The 22,571-nt window shown below is 33.2% G+C and overlaps 2 protein-coding genes and 1 long non-coding RNA gene across 5 annotated transcripts in view; 1 reads left to right on the forward strand and 2 right to left on the reverse strand.

Annotated features, from left to right (window-relative positions):
• The window catches only part of LOC127720525 (tRNA pseudouridine synthase-like 1), a 206,835-nt gene that overhangs the window by 53,650 nt on the left and 130,614 nt on the right, over positions 1–22,571 (forward strand). The gene's annotated exons all lie outside the window — the stretch shown is intronic.
• LOC127720529 (PDZ and LIM domain protein 4-like) overlaps positions 1–22,571 on the reverse strand; it is a 197,662-nt gene that overhangs the window by 27,098 nt on the left and 147,993 nt on the right. The gene's annotated exons all lie outside the window — the stretch shown is intronic.
• LOC127720532 (uncharacterized) overlaps positions 941–22,571 on the reverse strand; it is a 362,531-nt gene continuing 340,900 nt past the window's right edge. The window contains exon 4 of the long non-coding RNA XR_007990836.1: positions 941–1,276. This is a non-coding gene — a long non-coding RNA (uncharacterized LOC127720532). The remainder of the gene's footprint in view (positions 1,277–22,571) is intronic.

The raw sequence follows: 22,571 nt of genomic DNA on the forward strand, positions 1-22,571 counted from the left end.
TGTGCTTCGTTAGATTTTACAGAATGGTTATCTACTACTTAAGTGATACTTGACAGCAATGGTAGTTATTCGTGTGTCAAAAACGATGAAACAGATGCCGTTTACAATCACTTGCGAATTATTAGAATAAGTTGTATCACAACAGTTTGGGTTATTTTTTCTGCAACATTATTTGGTGTGCTACTATTATTTATTCTAGTTGGATATCGTTACTTATTGCACCTACAATACTTTTATTTATTTATCGGAATCGCCAATCCACTTTTCCAGAGGTCAAAAGAAAAAGAACTTGAATATGATGCATATGTAGCTTATTGCAATGGCGACTATAACTGGGTATATGGACCTTTGCGCATATTTCTTGAGGAGAGACGAAATTATAAACTACTTTTGTCAGATAGAGGAGATGTTCTTTCTGGACAACATAGACTTTTTGCCATAAGCAATTCAAAGATTTCAAAAGAGTTTGTTAACAATGATTGGGCATACTATGAAGCTACTGTTGGCATTGAACATTTCCTTGGTTTACAAGCAAGAATAATTGTTATAAACCTGGAAAGTATAACCAAAAACAGAAATACCGCAATGTGTACTTCAAATGATGTTACTGAATGCCAGACCACATTCGCAAAACAGACACATTAAATTAAAATAACATTTTCTGGAAATGTCTGGATAAAGCCATGAAACGTTAATGGATGACAATGTCTTTATGCCTATTTTTCAATTGATACTTTTTTTTTAAAACTTTTTCAAAATTTAACTTTTACATTGCAAAAATGCTTTGTCATTCTAAAGCATATGCAGATAGAGTAAAACATTAAAAACCTGCACGGTCGAATTATAAATAAGATGACCACTATATTCAACAAAGGAATAAAAGACTAGATGTGCGCGCAGGTATGAGCAACAGTTTTACTATAGAAAGTACACCACTAAATAATGGCCCCATTGCTTTCTATGTTAAATTCCTCAATTTCAAGCAGGCACAGCTCTTTTGTTTTAAGTTCAAATAAAGTGACAATCATTGCATGTCAAAGCAACACTTTATGGTGTCTTGTACTGAAAAAATCAACATACCTTTAATGGCATATAAGTAAGAACTGGTTCCTGGAACTTCGGATGTACCAAAACAGGTACTTCAGATCTGACAAACAGGCAAAATGTACCCTCTTTTTAAAATTTGGTGCAGTTTTTTTAATATTCAAAATTATAAGTCAAAAAGTGTTCTACAATGATCACCAGTCATTCAGCTTTCATTTGATACCAAAAATATCTAAATATTCTACATATTTTTAAAGTTACACTCATGCGTAGGAACTATTTTGTGTTAAATATGTACTACTTTCTGCTATGTGCTTTCTGGCCGGGCCCGAATTAGTGGTGTTACACCTATAGAAAAATATTTTATTACCAAATGTATTATACAAGATGTAAGTGTGTGAAAATATCATTGTCGGTTAAACTGTTACTGATACATATTTTGATCAAAAGCTATGCGTGAAATGGCCATTTTAAGTAAAATACGTAAATTTCGACAGATGTATAAGGTGACATCACGCGTGACTTTCTGTACTAGGTGTCGAGATTATATTAACCTGTTAAATAAAATTCACATAATTTTGAAATCTTTGAATAAGCTTACTATTTATGCAATATCAGGGACCATTTCGTGGCTCTTATCTTATCTCCTCATTTTTAGATGTTTGCGTTCCTGACTAAAGTAACTCCAGAGAAGTGTTTCGGACGGAACCCATTTATAAAGATTTACTTTCATTAATACATCTTTTAATTAACTAGTTACTACTGGTTGTAATTTAAAAAAAAGTATCATATCATTTTGTCAAACATACATGCTTGATTGTATGTTAATTTTGTGTATGATATGAATTAATTGTGCCGTGATAAAATACAAAACATCTGTTTATATAAAGATTAAACATTTTAACAGGACGTAACTACATTGCATACAATATAAGGTCATGAAATTATGTGAACTTAAACTAAAAGTATGTTCTTTGTTTTATCCCCATTTCAATACCACTTCCTTATACATCCATATCTAACTCGTAAACCTTTATCTAAAAAATATCAGGTAAACAAGTAGGAACAACTCGAAATATAGGTTAACATGAATGACACCATTTTGATACACACATAAATGGAATTCCTTCCGTTTAAAGAGCTTCTTTTTTCTGTATTACTAAAATGTAACTTCATTGTCCTCTTATTACATTCTAATTGGTTCTGTGCAGTGTGATAGATACCATACCTCGAATCTACCACCCAAATATCATTCTGTATATTTAAATCAATATTCTTCTATAGCCCTCACTGTTGTTATTTTACACTTATCAATTACATTATTATTATTATACTTATTATTACAGTTTAAAATGATGTTTTATTATTATAACATCATATGCTTGAGAAAGAAAAAAAAACCTGACAATCTTTTGTAGAACACGACAAAAAATCTTTCTGTTCATTCGGCCACTGCAAATTCTTCGTATTCTCTCCCTCAAAAATGTTGGAAACTAAAAAAATGCATTATCATTGAAAACTTTTTCAATTATAGCTCCATTTAAAATGAATCAACTTTTTGAAAAAGTCATCGCTTGTATCCCATCTCACAGACTTTCAAATACATTTTGGTGTTAAAAAATAATTTCGCACTCCTGAAAACTTAAGTTCGAAGAAGAAAAGTTATAAATTCACTTCTTCTCACCTTTCAGTTATTGCTTTCTAACATCAAAAAAAAGTTTGCAATTCTATTTCGCTTGCTCGCTTCAATCAATGTACAAAAAGTCCAAAAAACAAGTTTTTAACATGGAATGGCCTTAGTACAATATACATGGTGAACATAATAAAAGTGGACCTTACATTTTTTTATTTTAACAACAAAAGTAGTATGATTGCCAATAAAACTTCTTAAGACTATCAGAGACCAAATTTATGTAAGAAACTAAAAAAGCCCGTACACTCCTTAGCAAAGAGCAAATCAATATAAAATCGAGAAGGGAAACGGGGAAAGTGTCAAAGAGACAACAACCCAACCAAAGAGCAGAAAACAGCCCAAGGCCACAAATGGGTCTTCAACACAGCGAGAAAATCCCGTACCCGGAGGCGGGCTTTAGCTGGCCCCTAAACAATAATATATACTAGTTCAGCGAAAATGAACGTCATACTAAACTGCGAAACAAATAAATGAACTAAAATTAAAAAACATACAACACTAACAAAGGCAAGAGGTTCCTCACTTCATTTGGTGGTGTTAAACATTGTTTTAAGAAATTTAAACCCTCCTCTATACATCCAGCCAATGTGGAATAAATAAACACACAGCAATACGCACAGTAAAACTCAGTTTAAGAAGTCCGATTTCGATGAAAGAACAGGTAACAGAAGAAACTAAGCAGAATGACAATGATCAACATGAATTAACAGAGGACTACTAGCAGTTACTAACATGCCATCTCCAGATCTCAATTAAAACTGATCAAAAGAATACTGTAAATATGTAGTTTGCTATAAAATAGTCAGATATGACAGACATGATAAAATGTTAAACAATTCAAACCATTAAGGATATTGCCTTTAATATGCTTAAACAATAGGCGAAAACAGAAACAGATATGGTAGACAGAAACCAACAACGACATCAATTACAGGCACCTGATTTTGGACGGACACGTTAAGAATATGGAACATGTTTGCAAGCGTTCAATCCTCACCGAACAAAGGACAGTGCTTTAAAGGCATAACTGCAAAAAGGAAGAGTAAAATCCAGTTGAGAAAGGCTTGTTGACTCCTCAAATAGGAACGAAGCACGAAAACAGTTAAATAAATGACAAAGACAAAAAGTACAGATCAAAGATTACTTAAATTCACGTGAAAAAACGTGAATATAGGACTATCGGAAAATACCATGTGATCATTAAATATTCGTGTTAACTTGAATTCAAAATCGCATCATTTATTCAAAACCAAACCAAATCACCAAACTACATTTCTGTGAAGGGTATAACATAAGATTTTTAAACACACTCATCATTTTACGATTGCAACAAATGTAATGGTTGTGGAAACTAGGCCGGTGACGTACATATTTTACCTAAGAGCCATTTGTAAACAGATTATTAATCAATCGACCGAATTCACACACCAATAACCTCTAGATAAAAATGTGTTCATCCTATTGTATTTTGCACTGTTATCTTGTTTTTGTATCTTTTAATATTAACAGGGTATCGGCTGTCGTCCTCGCAGTTAACAACTCTTGTACGATCATAGTCAAAAGATGTACTATTATAGAAATCAACAAACGTTAGATGCCTTGTAGCGTGCTTGCCTCTAGAGCAGGAGATGGACGTTTTGATCCCCAATGTTTTAGAATTAAAGAGTTGAAAGTATATATTTGCTGCATCTGCTCTGAGCAGACAGTATATAGATATAAGGGTATATACTTCAGTTTGGTTTGAAGTCAAGATAATGTGTTCTGGAGGATACAGTACATGCTCATATCGTATTATCATGCTATCGATCTGGATATGTATGTAAAAGTAGCCATTGGAAATACAACATATATCCATCACCATCATCACAGATATAGTCTTCGCAATAATAGTTGTTTTTTGTCAGAATAAAGTCATCAATCAGAGAAATCTTAAAATATGTCAGGATTGCAGAAAATCAGGATATTGGTATGACATTTGCTGTAATATTTTTTTAGAAATTATTTTAAATTAAGGAATATAAACCTCCTCATACAAGGCTTTGATTACTTGCACGGCTTTGTCTATACCTGTTGGTCCTTTTTAATCTATAGCTCTTTTTAATAAGCTTTGGATTTTTAAGTATTTTAGCCTCGGGCATTACTGACGAGATATTGTTTGTCAAAGTGCGCACCTGGTGCAGAAAAAGTGGTACCGTTTATGTTGCTGAAAGTTGATGTTTGCTGCATCTACGATGATCAGGCATTATTTAGAAATAAGGGCGTATACTATTGCTTGGCTTGTGTCCTGGAGGTTGACATGTCTATCTACGGGCTGTAGTCTGAACTTACAATTAAAAATAGTACTCAAAGTTCTGGTACAATGCAAAGTTCATGTTTATATTGTATTATCATGCTATCGATCTGGATATGCATGTAAAAGTTGCCACTGGACGCATGCTTATATCGTATTATCATGCTATCGATCTGGATTTGTATGTAAAAGTTGCCACTGGACACATGCTCATATCGTTTTATCATGCTATCGATCTGGATATGTATGTAAAAGTTGCCACTGGCATAAAACACATATTCATCACTTCGCAATAATTGTTAGAATAAAGGCATCAATCAGAGAAATCTCAAAATATGTCGGATTGCAGAATATTGTAATGGAATGTAGATCAAAACATGTCTGTTCGGTATATTCTTTTATTTATCAAACTGGTTATTGTGCACTTCTGTTTCAATTTCAAGACAAAATCAAAGTTCAAATGAACTTACTTCATAATATACAGCTGAATAGATATGACATCTATATGACTTTTAAGGGTATGGGAAACTAAATATCTCTCCTTTGTTATTGTTCAACTATTGACACTGTGTGAGAGGGCTATATGTTAGTATATAAGCTTGTCAGTTTTTTTTTCATATTTCGGAATCAGCTTTGACAGCTTTATTCATAACCATTGAGTAGATTTATATGTAATATATGGAATTTTTTGCCATAATAATTCCAGCGTTTTTGGTGAATGTTTTTCAACAATGCCTTCTTTTGACTTCTATATAGTTGCGTATCCCTCTCGACGAAGTGTTGACATTGTTTTGATATCACACAGGTATCTTTTTTTACTTTTATCATCGGCACAAGGACATCATTCGTAAATATGAATGTATGTGCACACATCTTATACGTTCAGGTATTTTACACCCCTTCTTCTGTTCTGTGGTTATATTCTATACAAAGCACACAATTTGTTGACTTAATATTTATTCACTCACAGGGTATTTGCATCGGAAATAAACACATTAATTCTAAAACCAGTTGTTTTGCATGATACGGGTTATGTTCTTCGCCTTTAATTTATGCTGGTATGATACAAAACCAGTAAAGGGAGGGATTGTGGTTGATTTTGAAATGATTACATAGTCTTTCGATCAGTTAAATTGATGTCTGGAGCTAGCATGTCAGTAACTTTTAGTAGTTCAATGTTAATCTATTTTGATCATTGTCATTTTATTTATTTCGTCTGTTACCTATTCTAACATCGGGCTCGGACTTCTGCTAAACAGAGTGTTACTGTGCGTTTTACTATGAGTTTATTTATTCCACATTGGCCAGGGGTATAGTGGGAGGTTTGAGATAGCACAAGACATATATAAACCCGCCGCTTTTTTGCGTCCTGGAGGTTGACATGTCTATCTACGGGCTGTAGTCTGAACTTACAATTAAAAATAGTACTCAAAGTTCTGGTACAATGCAAAGTTCATGTTTATATTGTATTATCATGCTATCGATCTGGATATGCATGTAAAAGTTGCCACTGGACGCATGCTTATATCGTATTATCATGCTATCGATCTGGATTTGTATGTAAAAGTTGCCACTGGACACATGCTCATATCGTTTTATCATGCTATCGATCTGGATATGTATGTAAAAGTTGCCACTGGCATAAAACACATATTCATCACTTCGAAATAATTGTTAGAATAAAGGCATCAATCAGAGAAATCTCAAAATATGTCGGATTGCAGAATATTGTAATGGAATGTAGATCAAAACATGTCTGTTCGGTATATTCTTTTATTTATCAAACTGGTTATTGTGCACTTCTGTTTCAATTTCAAGACAAAATCAAAGTTCAAATAAACTTACTTCATAATATACAGCTGAATAGATATGACATCTATATGACTTTTAAGGGTATGGGAAACTAAATATCTCTCCTTTGTTATTGTTCAACTATTGACACTGTGTGAGAGGGCTATATGTTAGTATATAAGCTTGTCAGTTTTTTTTTCATATTTCGGAATCAGCTTTGACAGCTTTATTCATAACCATTGAGTAGATTTATATGTAATATATGGAATTTTTTCCCATAATAATTCCAGCATTTTTGGTGAATGTTTTTCAACAATGCCTTTTTTTGACTTCTATATAGTTGCGTATCCCTCTCGACGAAGTGTTGACATTGTTTTGATATCACACAGGTATCTTTTTTTACTTTTATCATCGGCACAAGGACATCATTCGTAAATATGAATGTATGTGCACACATCTTATACGTTCAGGTATTTTACACCCCTTCTTCTGTTCTGTGGTTATATTCTATACAAAGCACACAATTTGTTGACTTAATATTTATTCACTCACAGGGTATTTGCATCGGAAATAAACACATTAATTCTAAAACCAGTTGTTTTGCATGATACGGGTTATGTTCTTCGCCTTTAATTTATGCTGGTATGATACAAAACCAGTAAAGGGAGGGATTGTGGTTGATTTTGAAATGATTACATAGTCTTTCGATCAGTTAAATTGATGTCTGGAGCTAGCATGTCAGTAACTTTTAGTAGTTCAATGTTAATCTATTTTGATCATTGTCATTTTATTTATTTCGTCTGTTACCTATTCTAACATCGGGCTCGGACTTCTGCTAAACAGAGTGTTACTGTGCGTTTTACTATGAGTTTATTTATTCCACATTGGCCAGAGGTATAGTGGGAGGTTTGAGATAGCACAAGACATATATAAACCCGCCGCTTTTTTGCGTATGTCCCATGTTAAGAACCTTTAGCCTTTGATAGTCTATTTGTTTTGTTCATTTATATATTGGAGTTATTGTGGCGTTCATTTGGCTGAACTAGTACACATTATTGTTAAGGCCAGCTGCAGCCCAATCTGTGGTTTCCGACAACCCACGAGTTTTACAAAAGTTGCTACCTCACCATTAATATTGAATCCACAGTATATAAATAACATTGTTTTGTCATAACATTGGGGATTATATGTATTCGTCCTTGGACATAACTAATATGACCCTTGACAATGACATCTGTAACTACCATGATCCTGGACAATGACATCTGTGATATCTAATAATCACTGGAGGAATTAACTTTATTCGATTCATCAAACTGTGAACTTTAGAATTTACATTGTTCATTGAACATACTTGGATTATAAACTTGAAAATTCATGAGGGAGTTATTGGGACCAACTAACTTTACTGACTGATATTTTAGTTTTCGATGCATGATTTTTTTTTTATAAGTCGTCATTGGCTTTGAACTAGCTGTCAGTAACTACGAGTACTTTCAGATCTATAATGTTTCAATACCCTGCAACGTCTGGTCTTTGTTTTTTTTTGCATGTTTTTTTCGCTTTGTATCGATCTGATGAGTTAAGCCCTTCTCAACTGATTAATAAAATTGAGAATGGAAATGGGGGATGTGTCAAAGAGACAACAACCCGACCATAGAGCAGACAACAGCCGAAGGCCACCAATGGGTCTTCAATGCAGCGAGAAACTCCCGCACCCGGAGGCGTCCTTCAGCTGGCCCCTAAACAAATATATATACTAGTTATATATCAGTGTACAAACACTGTTTTGATTAGTATAGTTTGTCTCAATATTGTGCTGTTACACCCCTGTCCAAGGTTAGAGTGAGGGTTTTGTGCCTACAGACACTATTAACATCGCCACATTATGTCCAATGCAGTGGTTGTCGTCTGTTGCTGTATACCATATTTGTTTTTGTTCATAGTTTTGTACACTGATCAGACCGTTAGTTTTCTCGTTTAAATTGTTGTAGTATGTTTATCTATTGTCATAAAAAATCACAATATCAAATAAAATTAGTAGATTTGGCTAATTAAGTTCTTATATTTGAATAAAGTAACATTCCTTTTTAGTGGAACATTGTGTTAACGTTAATTAAGTTCTAATTAAAAATTGTTTGCTAGCCCCTCTCTGTGATTAAAGTAAGATAACTCTGGTTAATTTTCCCAACATTGTAGCATTATGGGGAGATAATAGAATTCGATTTTCATTTAGTCTTTTTCAAAAAAGTTAAAATGTTTTATGTAGGTTCCAATCATAATTTCTCAATAAAGCATTTGACATAAGTTTAAAGTTTCTCGAATAAAGTTGTGTTTATGGTGTTCTGTTTTTGTGTTTGTGCGTATGTTTATCGTGTGTGTGTTTGTGTTAGGGTTGTTACACTTCAGACATGTATTTGTCATTCACCTGAATATTTTACTTCAAATTAGATGAAGACAGATTACTTTTTATATATTGTATAACTATTATACGGCTTTAAAAATAAACAATTCCAGGATCAGGAATAATTTGAAGCAGATGCACTATCTGTACTCTTTAGTACATTGCCTCATTAAACTAAGTATCTTACCGCCGAGAGGGTTTTTAACGACCTTGGCTACCCATGGGGGACTTGCACGGTCGGTTTTAAAAGTAACTTACTATGTAACTAAATAATATTAATAAAATTATGAAAGGTTCTTCATATTGGTATAACGGGAGGGATTGTACTTGATTTTCATATGATGAAGTTATAATCTTTCAATCAGTTTAATTGAGGTCTGGAGCTGGCATGTCAGTAACTGATAGTAGTCCTTTGTTCATTTATGTATCATTGTCATTTTGCTTAGTTTCTTTTGTTACCTATTCTGACATCGGACTCGGACTTCTTTTAAACTGAGTTTTACTGTGCGTATTGCTATGTGTTTCTTTATTCTACATTGGCTAGAGGTAAAGGGGAGGATTGAGATCTCACAAAACATGTTTAACCCCGCGGCATGTTTGCGCCTGTCCCAAGTCAGGAGCCTCCGGCTTTTGCTAGTCTTGGATGTTTTTAAATTTTAGTTCATTTATATGTTTTGGAGTTTAGGGTGACGTCCATTTCCACTGAACTAGTACACAATTTTATTTAGGGGCCAGCTGAGGACCACCTCCGGGTGCGGGATTTTCTCGCTGCGTTGAAGACCCATTGGTGGCCTTTAGCTGTCGTGTGCTCTTTGGTCGGGTTGTTGTCTCTTTGACATATTCCCCATTTCCATTCTCAATTTTATATGATAATTTCAAACGTTTCAAAACAAATAAATAAAATAATTAAAAACCAATTGTTCAGAGAACAATTGAAGGTCTTTCCACATCACTGTTCTAAATTATTGATGAGAAGCTACATCCAGTTTACTCAAAATTACTATTGGCGTCCAAGCTTTGGTTTCTTCATACTGATTCAATTTATATATGGTTTCTATCTACTTTTGCCTGAAATAAGGGAGATAATTGTCAATTTCCGGTTTAGAAAATGTCACTTCCGGTCTCATATGATAGCTTTATTTATACTGATTCCAAAAAAATATGGTCTATATATACTTTTGCATGTAAAAAGGGAGATAATTAGCTACTTCCGGTTTAGAAAATGTCACTTCCGGTCTCATATGATAGCTTTATTCACACTGATTCCAAAAATATATAGTTTGTAAATACTTATGCCTGTAATAAGGAAGATAATATGCTACTTCCGGTTAATAAAATGTTACTTTCGGTCTCAAAAGATAGGTTAACCTATGGTCATTCAAAAAATATATGGTTTCTAGGTACTTTTCCATGAAATAAGTGCAAAAAATACTACTTCCGGTTCACTCAAGGTCGCTTCCGGTTGACATTTTTCAAGGTCATATGTCAACCAACAGTTTGCAAAAGACCCTATGGCTTTATCGTGTAACAAGTTGGAGTAATAATCAATTAACCTTAAATTGAATCATTTCAGGGACAATAACTCCTATAAAATGTCATTGGATTGTTTCAGACCAAATGTATCATATCTTAATCACAATTAGGCAAACATTTTGCACTTGTTCTTTAATTTGTATCTTTAAAAGTGACAGAGTAGATCAAATAACAAGGAAAAGTCAAAATTTTTAATATGACCTTGACCTTTGACCTTGGCCTCAATTTCATTTAAATGAACCAAGGAACTCAAATCAATATACCTTAGGTCTATATTACTTACCATTCATGCTATACATTTATATATCCCTTATGTCAAATACAGAAGGGTAAATAACTCTCATATGGAGTTTACGTATCGCCTCGGTCAAAATTGGACAAAACATCCTGAGGATATAACGAGCAATTTGGTAAAATAAATTTGTCGCTTTCTTTTACGGTTACGGAGGAGATGCAGTAACAATGAAAACAGTGTTCAGGGAGATAACTCCTACAAAGAAAATTGTTCGGCTTAGAATGGATGAAAATAAAAAGCGCATAAACTGTATGATATTATATAAGAAATATCTAAGCGACATCTTGCGAAACAAAAATTTTACGTGAGAACAAAATTAGGCGGAAGAAAAAATTAATAATAATAATAATAATTAAAAACCAATTGTTCAAAGAACAATTGAAGGTCTTTCCACATCAATTTTCTAAATAATTGATAGGATGCTACTTCTGGTTTACTCAAAGTTATTAATAGCGTCAAAGAATAGATTTCATCATACTAATTCAATAAATAAATGGTTTCTATATACTTTTGCCTGAAATAAGGGAGATAATTGCCAACTTCTGGTTTAGAAAATGTCACTTCCGGTCTCATATGATAGCTTTATTCACACTGATTCCAAAAATATATAGTTTGTATATACTTATGCCTGTAATAAGGAAGATAATATGCTACTTCCGGTTTATAAAATGTCACTTCCGGTCTCAAAAAATAGGTTAACCTATGATCTTTCAAAAAATATATGGTTTCTAGGTACTTTTCCATGAAATAAGTGCAAAAAATACTACTTCCGGTTCACTCAAGGTCACTTCCGGTAAATTTAGAATATGACCTTGACCTTTGACCTTGGCCTCAATTTCATTTAAATGAACCAAGGAACCCAAATCAATATACCTTAGGTCTCTATCACTTACCATTCATGCTATACATTTATATATCCCTTATGTCAAATACAGAAGGGGAAATAACTCTCATATGGAGTTTACGTATGCTTCGGTCAAAATTGGACAAAACATCCTGAGGATATAACGAGCAATTTGGTAAAATAAATGTGTCGCTTTCTTTTACGGTTACAGAGGAGATGCAGTCACAAGGAAAACAGTGTTCGGGGAGATAACTCCTACAAAGAAAATTGTTCGGCTTAGAATGGGTGAAAATAAAAAGCGCATAAACTGTATGATATTATATAAGAAATATCTAAGCGACATCTTGCGAAACAAAAATTTTACGTGAGAACAAAATTAGGCGGAAGAAAAAAAAAATAATAATAATAATAATAATCAGAACAAATACAATAGGTCTTTCCACAGGAAAGTGGAAAGACCTAATAATAATCAGAACAAATACAATAGGTCTTTCCACAGAAAAGTGGAAAGACCTAATAAGTATACATAAATTTCTTTAATAAACCACTGATAAATACTAAGATCTATTAAATGTATAAATTTTGTAATGATTTAAAATTAAATCAAATAACTATAAATTATGTAAGGATGAAATTGTGAACCTGTTCAAGGGAGACAATACACACATTCATTGCATACAAATGACACATTAAACGAATTAACTAACACAGCTTTCGTGCGCCTGCTTCAATGTAGATTATAAATTATCAATATGACCAACAGTTGTTAATCTATAGGATAGTGGCAGCTAATGAATGCTAACCCAAAGTAAAGTATATTTGTTTGAAATCTTGTTAAACCTACTCGAAGAAAATGCATGAGCTTCTTGACTTTCATAGCTCATAATTAACATGTTTACACATTAGTACAATACGGTTGTTAAAAATCATATGCCTCTTACAGTATAATATTAGTTACAAGGTGTGTTAGTGACCTAATACGATATATATATGGGGTCAGTAAATTCCATATGGGGTGAGAGCGAAGCTCGAATCCCCATGTGGAATTTACTGACCCCATATATATCGTATTAGGTCACTAGCACACCGTGTAACGAATTTATCTTACCGACTATCTTCCCATGTGGTATTAAGACTAGCGGCCTATCAAAGTGATTTAAAAGACTTCAATACTTAATTTTAACATTTTTAAGAACCTACTTCCATTTGTCTATACAAAAAACAAATGCCAACAATAACAACGTGTTAGCTTTAAATTTGTTTTCTGAACGTATTTCAATCGTTTATTACCAGTTTCTTCGTCTGTTTAAACCTTTCAGATGTCATTTTTGTTTTAAAAGGGAAGTAACCCCTTACTAACCCCATATGGTTGCTAACCGTATATGGTAACTTACCATGTATTTTTTAGGACACCCTATATGAAATATATATGGTCACCGCGTGTAGTCGATTAACCAATCATATCCCCATAAATCTATAGAAGGTAAGATAAGACACAATACAAGATCATATGCTTGCATCAACTTACCCAAATAAAGATTTAATTAAAACATGAACATTTTGACATTGTTTATTTTTTTTTATCCGTGTCGGTTTTTTAATATTTTCATAACTTCCTGTTAAGATTTGACTAAATACCTATATCCAAATATCGTCAGGTAAATACGCTAATTGTTGTACATTTGCCATGTCCGGAACTTTTATAGATGACTATGCGGTATGTCTTTCGCTCATTTTAAAAGGATATACCGTGACCTATAGTTGTTAATTTATATGTCATGTGGTCTCTGTTGAAGTGTTGTCTTCTTGGCAATAAAACCACATCTTCTTATCTTTATATTTACATTTATAATATAATATATTTAGTGGCATATCTAACTATGAGTTGACCTTTTTGTCTTTTATTAAAATAAATTAGTTTTTGTTAAATTATTTGTTTTGCCTTTTTTCAGAGACGCACTTATCAATAGAGGGGTAATACTCACCGCTCTGGGAGTATAATTATTAGTATTTTTTACACTGTCTTTAAAAACTATAAAAAATGGAAACGAAGGAAAACAATTTGACAGTCTTTTATGTTTTACCAGTTACGAAGGATGTAGGCTTACCAGTTAAATTTAGCATAGACAGACGAAAAGACATACAGAAAGGAAGTCGAATGGGTGGAATGGAGAATATAATGGTTCCTACCCGGACACTAAAACTTAGTTTGTAGGGGTGTAATTTAAGGTTGAAATCCCTATGATACGAAGAAAAGTGAGCCGCGAAAGAAGAGTTATTATCAGACAAGTTTTATTGCTTACAAATTACAGGTGTTTTAGTGATCACATCTTTAAACAACTAGGTTGAAGTTCGTTGTTGTTGTTTATTTTTCTAATTATTTTTATCTGTGCTGTCTCTATACAAGTAGTAAGGTATCGTTTTGTGTTCTCAAATACTTATAGATCAAGATTAAGATATTATATAAAAATCAGTGCAAATGCACAAAATATAAACCTTTTAACAAAATGACACAGCGACCTACATATCTTGTTATTACAAAAGATCTCTGTAAAATAAAAGATGTAGATTATTCTATTTTACGACTTTTTGCTATACATCTTTTTAAACAATTAAAAAAATTGAAAACAACACGTTATAAATTTCATGCGTTCGAAGCGCTTTTCTGGATTTACCTTCATCAGGAACACTCAAAGCCAAATATTTGAAAGCCAAGGATGTATAAGGACCGAAAACGTTGAAGAGCTATAAACCAAATATGACATAAAAAAATAGCCAAATCCATCTAAAGGCCAACTTTGCCTGAGGGAGTTGAAACCTTAGTTTCTGTATAATTTCAAAATTTATAAACGGGAAAATTTAGATAGTATGTTATAAATCATGTCAGTACCGAAATACCGACTACTGAGCTGATGATACCCTCGGGGACTGATAGTCCACCAGCAGAGGTATAATGTCATGGTAAGATTTTGGACGGATAAATGATATTAAGACTTTTAACCGGACAATAAAAAAGTAAAATAAAAGAATAACCGAATTCCAAGTAAAATTCAAATCGGAAAGTCCCTTATCAAAAAATCTTTGGCAAAAATCTAAAGCTCAAACACATCAAACGAATGAAAAACTACTGTCATATTCCTGACTTGGTACAGGTATTTCCTAATGTAGAAAATGGTGGATTAAACCTGGTTTTATAGCAAGCTAAACCTCCCACTTGTCTGACAGTCGCATAAAATTCCATTATATTGACAAACAGACATAATAGGTTAAAATGTCAAAACAGGGGTACAGCAGTCAATATTGTGGTATAATCTTATTCACTACTAGAACACACCCGCGACATCACACTATAGCACCTTTTTAGCCTGGATTTTTAGTATTAGTATTATTATACGGTAAACAGTTTCTCTTCTTTCAAAATCTTTCTGTTTATACCCGTACTGGTTTTCTTACTACAATCGGGAATGTTGGTTCATGCCGTTAAGAGCGGACGCGAACATTTTTGCAGAGAGAATTCTTCAACATCTTTGAAATTGGTTTGTCAAATTTGTTTCAGGAATCCAAGTATGTTCTTTTCGGTTTTCTGTTCGTTGCAATGTTATTTGTGCGACACCCGGAGTACCTTGTCCCTTATTTTGTATATAATTGTTTTTATATTTTGCAATTTTATACTTTAAGGATGAGCGAATCGGTTGAGTGTGTGTTCGTATGCTTTATTGCATTGTGCTTATTGTTTTGAGGAAGATTAACTTTATGGAAGTAGGAACCGTCACGTCCAGGCTGAGAAACTGGGTAGGCAAAAGCTTACATTAAATCTGTTCCGATACAGTGTGTTAAATGTTCTCCTTCACACCATGACCCATGTTAGTGCTCTTATTAAAGGAGGAAGATACAGAACATACATACATGTGACATATACGATCGGTATCGGTATCGGATTTGACCCGGAAATTGTTTATTATTGGCAATATTAATTATGAGGAAAACAAAGGGGCCTGGATTGGTGTAATTTTTAATCAACACTATTGTCCTATATTAGTTACATATAAAGTTGAATTCTTTGATTTGTCGTGTTTACGTCATGACGGCTAACAAATTGAACCTCATTATTTTAGTATTATAGATAAACACAAACAAATATGTCAATAAAGAAAAACAAAATGACATATAGACAAAGCACATAAGCAAAAATGATGGACAAGAATACAAAAAATGACCACAACACAACAGCACATTGGCGGGAGGCATAAGTACTGAGCCACGCCAAAAGGATATTACCAAAACATGGAAGAGACAGTAAAGGGTATTAATTACAAAGACAAATAAAAAACACTTTAACACGTAATTAAGATGGTAAACAACGTCAGTACCTAGAATCTATACTTCAAGACCATCATATATTATTTATGCATGAATATTTATCAACAAGGTATTTTTATCTTCCGATGATCTTTTTTTTAAGAAAAACAACGTCTCGTCCTTTGAAATAACCCTGGTTAATAAACTTCATGCTCAGACACTGATGACGTTTTATAAAGTCTGGGTAGCAGATACAAGCTCTAAAATACCGAATGAGTTGGAAAATATATATCTTATATGCAGGTGATGTTGGTATATTTCTTCTAAGGAGGGGAAAATTGACAATTTCAAAATTGAAATCGTCTCGTTTGTCATATATTCTGGTACTGAGATGACCGCTTATGTCAAAATCGAGGTATAAGTCTAAAATTGATGCAGGGGAAGCCAAAAGACCCACCTCTTAAATCTTCTTGGCATGCTTTTTTCCTTAAATTTGACATCATCGAATAACATTTTTCACCACATTTTTGAAGATTCTACTATCAATCTAAGTTTATTTTTGTTCAGTCTAAAGTTGAATTTTTTTTCTTTTTATCTTTTTTCGTTTTTTTAATGGCGCTGTCAGCTTTTCTTCGAGTTATAAGTTTGAATATCATTTTGGCCTCTCTGTTGATGCTTCTTATAATGATTTAAAGATTTTTTGGAAGCGAAAATTAACACAAAACAAAAGCTTTATTGCAGCGATTTTTGTATCATGAATAATCATCAAATGGAGCTGGAAAAAATTAGTAGAAAACAGTCAAATTTTGGGGTTAAAGAGGGGCGAAAGATACCAGAGGGACAATCAACCTCATAGATCAAAAATAAACTGACAACGCCATGGCTAAAAAAGAAAAAGACAAACAGACAAAATAATAGTACACAAGACACAACATAGAAAACTAAAGACTAAGCAACACGAACCCCACCAAAAACTGGGGTAATCTCAGGTGCTCCGGAAGGGTAAGCAGATCCTGCTCCACATGTGGCACCCGTCATTATTGGGGTAAGTTTGATCCATCAGTCCTGGAGACGTGTCATAATCAACTAAATTGGTTTCAGTTTTGATTCTTAGACAGTATAAATAAAAGATCTTTCACTAAGACTGTATAGAAGAAATCGTCCTTTGGGTCTCCGAGTATTTGATAATTCTTAACAAAAACATTTAAAATCAAATGTAGCTGTTTCAGTGGACTTGTTGGTTCTTCTGCCTCTCTCTTTTCGAAGTGTCTTTAAATAGCATATCGGAAGCCGAATTCATATTTTTTCTAAACCATCAGGCTAACATAGCCTGTAATATACTGCAAAATCGTGTTTTTCCGTCCGTTTGTCAGTTCATTTATTCTTCTGACCTCGTGAAATCGCCATTTTAGTTCAAATACGTAAAGTTTGGCATTTGTATAAGGTGTCATTACACTTGACTTTCTAAACTAAGAAGTCGAGATTATATTAACATGTTCAATAAAATTAACATATTTTTTAAAGCCTTGGATAACCTTACTAGTATTGCCAACTTATTGTTCTTATCATATCTCCTCCTTTTTTTTAAATGAGCTTTACCGATGAAGGTAAACCAAGATATGTGTTTCAGACAGAAAACATCCATAAAGTGTTTACTTTTATAAATTAATCGTTTAGTTATCTTTCTTTAAATTACAGTACTTTTCATATTTTTATTATCAGATTTTTCTGTATTTATCAAATTAAAATTTTGTATTACCGTCGTCAATTGTACTTCAAGAGCATGTTTTCTAATGCGTTTTAGAGCAGGGTCTCTCAACACTTCAGGAGCACCTGTGATCACCGTAGGAGTTTCAGTAGCCACATGTATAGCAGGGCCTCCAAGCACTTATGGAGCACCTGTGATCACCCTAGGTGTTGTAGTAGCCACATGTAGATCAAGGTCTCTACACACTTCTGGAGTACAGGTGATCATTTCGATGTTTTGGTAGGTTTTGTGATACGTTACCCAATAGCAACACAAAAGATGCCATATGTAGGGTCTCCCCATTTGTCTGGAGTACCCGTTATCATCCTCTTTGTTTTGGGTTACGTGGTATTCAGAAGAAACACAACAGATGCCACATGTAGAGCAGGGTGTCAATACACTTCTGGATTACCAGTGATCACTCTCGGTGTCTTGCTTTGATACTTGGTACCCAGTCTCTACATTTCTTTGTACAGTTATTTATACTGTCTTTTTTTTTTGTGTATTTTGTAGTGATGTCGGTTTCTTTTCGACTTCTGAATTTTGGTTATTCTCTTGGTTGCTTCCGCCACTTTTTTTAGGAAAGCTTTAAAATCTCACTGACTACTTTAACGACAGCTTGAAAATCGCACTAACCACTTTAACGACAACTTAAAAATCGCACTAACCACCAACTCCAGGCTTTGCAGCGAAACAAATAAATGTACAAGTAAAGAACACTACTGTGTCAAACAAACATGCTAGATTGTATTTGAGTTAAGTTTACTGTGCCCAGATACAATACAAATATAGTATTTTTGATAAATTAACATGACACACTTTAAGGAAGTTATACACAATGATTGCATACGAAATTTAGGCATTAAAGTATTTTGTGAAGTTATACGATTTTCTGTGTTATTTCTTCATTTAAATGTCACTTCCTTATTTATATTGGGCAAACGGACAATATCGTTGAAACGTTTGTACATAGTTTATGCTATAGAACTGTAATGAAGACAGATAGAAAACAATAATTCAAAATCATAAAATGAAACAAAATCAATGATTGTTCTCCAAGTTTGATCCCTAGACTAAGTAATAATAATTTTGACAATATCATAAACTAAACTTTCCTAGTAAACCCATCAAATGTCTGCAAAAGTAATTAAAGACAGAAAAGCTACTAGATTCCCAAAGGGTTATCTTTCATGCAATTCAACGACAAATACCAGAGAGTGTAAAATCAAAGACCACAATTAGCATCGTGAAGTTCTACGTAGTTTACATGATCAATATAGAACGAAACATAAATTTGTAATTAAAGTATCAACAAAACTAACAGAAACAATAACTTTACTTTACCGAATACATCGAACTATACTTTTACATGAGTGACAACATTTAAATATGCTAAAGGAAAGAAATTCCTTCCATTTCAAATGCATGCATTCAGCTTCGATGATATCGTTGTTACTTTTTACATATTAATTTTTTCAGTAAAACACAAATAAAATAACTAGACAATTAATTAAATAATTGGCACAAGAGGTCTTCAACTTCCAATCCTATGGTAGTACAAGTTACATTTCGATATGGAAATTTAACAATCAAGGGCACTGTTGACAATTATACTGTTATTTGAATTGCTTACCCTTCCGTTGCACCTGAAAGCATCTCTAGATTTTTAAAGGTGTTCGTGTTGCTCCTACGTCAGTTTTGAGTGTTGCCCTTGTTCATTTTGATTTTTCAATTTTAGAATCATTTATATCGGTAACAGTCTTGTCTATATTTGTCAATAATTAGATGTTTTAATTCATAAATTTCACATTCGGTCAACTTTCAGTGTTTGAACATTCACATTATCGGTTGAATACGAATTTGATGATGTCTTAAGGTTAGCCCCATCACCAATTCCCTGTTGCGTGATTCCCAATCATTTGATATAATTTATCAACGTATGCTATAGTAGTAACACGACGGGTGTCACATATGGATCTCATTTTTCTCATTTGATACTTGCAGCTTAAATTGTTACTAAATTATAATAAAATTATATGTACTTAGTTAAAAGAAAACTCTTGTAACATTTTCTAGAACCAAGAAAACTTCATTTTAGTACAGACGAGTGACTACATGAACAAATTCCAACTTTTTCAGTATGCTCGTGTCTAAATTGAAAACAACGTTCAAACCTATGATTGGGTTGGATAAAAACCGCAATTTTTATACGTGTGCATGCGAAACAAATTTCTTGGTAGAGGGGTCTAAATACAGCACAAACAACATTTTCTAAAAGACCAAAAAAGTGAAAAGGTATATTTTAACAAAACGCATTTGACTAGCAGGTCGAACAACGGATGTTCATAAACCCTGCTGACTGCCATGGTGAGTGCCAAATAAACAGATCACCAGATGTAACAAAATGGATCTTATTATTAATTTGATACCAAACAGAAAACAATAAACTTGCGGAAGAGATGGTAAACCGCAAACATGAGGTGCAAAAATTTGTACACCATATCCGGATTTCGACAATTAATGTCTCTTCAGTGATGTTAGGAATCGAAACGATATTTGGAAGGCAATATAATTTACCTCAATTTAGGATTGACTCTTGAATTTTGAAGAGTCGAAATAGGATGAACGGATTATATAAACCCGAAGGCAAATATAATACAAGCCCAAACGAAAAAATATAAACAAGTCTAAATTGAAAACAACGTTCAAACCTATGATTGAATTGGATAAAAACCGCAATTTTTATACGTGTGCATGCAAAACACATATATACAAGTCTAAATTGAAAACAACGTTCAAACATATGATATATATTTATATCTTTATATACTTATAGTTTAATGTATCTACATCCATCATCTGTTTTATCAGTAACCTATTCTAACTAATTTAATTTTGTCTAGTAGATACAAAAATGCATATTCATCATCGTTTCCGCATTTCAACTGAATGCATAGATGTCATATTCAACCCATGAATATAAGTCTACGGGGGGCAGAATTGTACGATGCATTCGGAAATAATTTTACAGACTGTAAGAATGTCTGTCGTGCGGATTTCTTGTCGCCAAATAATTGTAAAGCAATTCCTAAAAGAGTGTAGGCATCCACTGTACCATTCAGATATGGAATCAAATAATTTTCTTCTATAACCAGCTGTCGCCCTTGAATGGAATCCTGACATTGTCTTACATTATTGAGATGATAATTACAAAGAATACCAAGGAAATAAGCGTACGCTGTGGATGGACACAAAAATCCTTCATTCCATTCGTCCATTAAAAGTTCATCTGGTATTAACGTTGAATTCATCTTCAATCGTATTTTATCTACAAGCATTATTTTTAGCAGATAAACAACACTCTTCTTGTGGAATGATTGCAGTTTTAATGATTGGTAATGGATATCCGACATGGTCATGCAGCGGTACAGTTTTTCAGGGGTACATTTCGATAAAGAACACCTGATGATGTGTAAAGCTTTACTGTATTGTTTTGTTTTATAAAAAAACGAAGCTATCATTAGCCATCCAGATACAGCGTCATGATGGACATTTGTTAGCAGATTACTTAGACAGGATTTAATCTGTTTGTATTGGTATTGATTTATTACTAATTGCACTATCTAGTGTTAAACACTGGGATTGTGCATTACACACTAATGACATGTAAAATACACAAAAGTGCTTTTGTGAAGATTGCTGACACAATATTTTCTGTATTATTCCTATATCTAACATATCTTACTTAGTAGAAGATGTTAAGGTACCATTTGCACAAAACATCATCACGGAGTTACTATTTTCTCAACATCTTTAACATATAATGTAAATGGTTCGATAGGAAAATTCCACATTGATATATTAAAGTTAGATATTTGATCTGAAAACAAGATGCATCGCCAACCATAGCTATGCAAGGTATGTATCTTTTTTAAAAGTACTTCACGAGCTCGGCCTTCTATTTTGTTCTCGAACATGTTGTTTTCTGGAATGAAGTAATGCAAGCAAAGTGAGTGCTCGACACAATAGACTAACCTGCTGAAACATCGCATAAAACAATGCATAAGATTATCAGGCTTCCATACAGATAATGGTAGCTCTTCAGATATCCAGAAAATAATTGTTTACAGGAAATAAAAACATAGTAAATCTTTACATTCAGAATAATATGCTATGACATCTTTCAAAATAATTTTTAAGAGAGCATAGCACAGTAATTGAGTGTGAGTAAATGTATTAATAAGAAATTTCTCAGCCGCTGAAAAAGATACTCGCCATTCTAGACCTTCCTTTGGTGATCCCTTAACTCCAGTCGGTAAAAAAAGTTCGCCGTGCGTTAAAATACTTTGTTTGACATTTTAACTCGGCCATGAGCTACTTGATCGTGTTATCCACTGTACATGGTCCATGAATTGCCTGGCCTCTATTACTCCCAAACAAGATTTTTTGTTTATCTAATGCACTCGAATAATAAAGTTTACCATTATCTTCTTCACAGTATTGAAAGACAAACGGACTTCTTTTATATTCTAGTTTAATAGAGTAAAACCAGGTTTTACATCATCTGGTTCCATGGAAAAATATGTTAAACCTTGATTAAAGCTAGGTTTTACATCCTCATATACCTCGAG

This window comes from Mytilus californianus, unplaced genomic scaffold (assembly GCF_021869535.1).
Source record: "Mytilus californianus isolate M0D057914Y unplaced genomic scaffold, xbMytCali1.0.p SCAF_11, whole genome shotgun sequence".
Classification (NCBI taxonomy): domain Eukaryota; kingdom Metazoa; phylum Mollusca; class Bivalvia; order Mytilida; family Mytilidae; genus Mytilus; species Mytilus californianus.